The sequence below is a fragment of the Cebus imitator genome, unplaced genomic scaffold, assembly GCF_001604975.1.
Source record: "Cebus imitator isolate Cc_AM_T3 unplaced genomic scaffold, Cebus_imitator-1.0 Scaffold45, whole genome shotgun sequence".
In the NCBI taxonomy this organism is placed as follows: domain Eukaryota; kingdom Metazoa; phylum Chordata; class Mammalia; order Primates; family Cebidae; genus Cebus; species Cebus imitator.
In genome coordinates, this window is record NW_016107360.1 from 12,606,535 (window position 1) to 12,609,160 (window position 2,626).

A 2,626-nucleotide genomic window follows, 5' to 3' on the forward strand; every position below is an offset into this window, starting at 1 on the left:
TCAAAGATGAAATTATTAAGAATTTCAAGATGGCGACAGCAAGCCTTAAACCAAATATGGGACCCTTCTGAGCACGAGAGGAGGCCCTGTGTGACCAGGCATCATCGGCTCTGAAGCCAGTCCTGTCTGTCTGGAGTGGCTTTTGGTTAACCAGGCACAGAGTTTGGATGGAGGCCGGTGGCTTTTCCTGCTCACTCCCAATCTCTGGCTTGCTCTAAACTTTCCTGATTCTTGCATCCTCAAACTGATTTGTGTTCAGGACTGCCAAAGCATGGGGTGTCTTCAAGCAGGCACTGGGACAGGCACCAGCGATGTGGGTTCTTTTCTCAGCTCGGACATGCCCCAGCTGTGCAATTCTGGGTAAGTTACTCAGCCTCTCTAAGATTAGCTCTCCTCGTTGCAAAATGAGAATGGTTCCAGCTGCCTCACAGAGTTATTGTGAAGATGATTAACTGAGAAAATGCTCATAAAGCCCTTAGCTCAAGGCTTGGCACAGAGCAAACGCTTAGTAAATGTTAGCTAACTCTCTTGTGGTTTTGACAGTTTTGGATGCATTTCGCAGTTCTATTTATTTGGAAATCTTTATCCCTTCAAATAAGGTAACGAAGAAACCTGGTGAAGACCCATTTTAGGGGATAGAAACTTCCCAATGGGACCATAGCTAGAGGTTTAACCACAGTGTGGGCTTCGGCAGCCTCCCTTTCACCATCACTGTTAACTTAGTTAAGAAAAGCCTAAAATTAAACAATAAGTGGGAAAACGTCACTCTGAGTGATATGCACAGGAGGGATGAGGAGAAGCCTTCTCTAGGGAGATGTTCATTTTTGGGGGAAGCTGCTAGAGGATTGGCCTCTTTTTCTTTTTTTGAAACAGGGTCTCACTCTGTCATCCATGCTGGAGTGCGTGGCGCAGTCACTGATCACTGCAGCCTTGACTCCTGGGCTCAAACAGTTCTTCCGTCTCAGCCTCCTGAGTAGCTGAGACCACAGGTGCATACCACCATGCCTGGCTAATTTTTAAATTTTTTTTTTTTTTTTTTTTGAGATACCCAAGCTGTCAGTGTTGCCCAAGCTGGTATGAACTCCTGGGCTCAAGTTATCCTCCTGCCTTGGCCTCCCAAAGAGCTGTGGTTACAGGCGTGAGCCACGGTGCTTGGCCTTGATCTTAAGCATATGAACCTTGGTCATATTTTTTAGTGTTTTAGACTGACTTCTTTTCTGCACCCTCATCAGCTTCCTCCCAGATCACTGCGCATCTGTGAATTCTCTAAACTAGAGTCACTTAAAGTATGTGTGTGTGGTGGTGGTAGGTGGGGGTTTCCCCAGACATTTGCATCAGAATCACAAATGCAGAATCCTGGAACCAATGCCAAACCTTAGAACTAAAATCCCTGGAGAAGTCTGACTCAAGAAACTGACTTTAATAAGTTGCCCAGGTGTTTTTTGCTTACACCACTGTTTGAGAACTTCCATGGGAGCCTAGGAGCTGGATAGAAAGAGATCTTTATAAATTTTTTTCTGACCTCAGCACTGGGCAGATTTGCTAATGTTGCTGAATGTTGGAGAAATGACTGAACCCAAAGCACAGAGCTAAAGAATTTCTTCCCATCTGAGGCCTCTTGGGATGGTTTTATTCAGGCCTGCTACATACTAATAAGGCTATAAATTTCTTAAAAAATTAAATTTTTTTTCATGAGAGTTGGTAAATACCTAGTGCTTCCCCACTGGCCCACCTGCTTAATCCTCTCCCTTCCATTGCCCCACATCCAGCAACTGAAGGGTTAACCCCTGGTCTCACAGGGGTCTCATCTATTCTCATTGGTCACTGCAGGTTCCAGTCAGCTCCACATAGGTCCAACCTCTCTGCCACCACCAATGGTACCTCAAGTGCTGGCTGTGTCCTGCCTGCACTCCTGCTCTGTGGAGAGAAGTGGGATGAGCTGAGCATGGGGAGAATGTTGGGTGGATGGTACCCCAGCCAGTTTACGGTTCTGGTGTAAAGCTCTCCACACATCTGACAGGCCACAGTGGATGGAGATCTGGTGGGTGAGAGGGCATTCCTAGTGGTGGTGCTGGCATCCCAGAGGGCAAATGCCCCAGGCCATGGCCATGACCAGCAGAGGCACCCTTAGAGGTGCTCTTGCATGGCTGCTCTCAGGAGCTGCAGCCTCCATGAAACTGTGGCTTCAAGAAATCCTGGAAGAGACTGGGTAAGCATGAGGCAGGAATGTGAGTCCACAGACACTGGGGGCTCTGCTGGCTCATTTGACACATGAGAGGCTGCTTGGCCCAGATGACACATGCAGAAGGCAGTGTGGGGCTGAGGGAATTATGGGGTAAAAGGTTCCCTTTTCATTTATTTAGTTAAGTGTGTAAAAAAAATCACTGAATGTCCACCTATCACATTAGCCAAAACACTTTTTTTTAATAAAAAGAGAGTGAGTGCTTCCATAGTACTTGCCCTGTGCCAAGCACAATTCTTCTTTCTTTCTTTCTTTTTCTTTCTTTTCCTTTCTTTCCTTCCTTCCTTCCTTTCTTCTTTCTCTCTTTTTCTCTTTCCCTCCTTCCTTCTCCCTCCCTTCCCCCTGCCTCCCTCCCTCCCTCCCTTCTCCCTCCCTTCCCCCTCC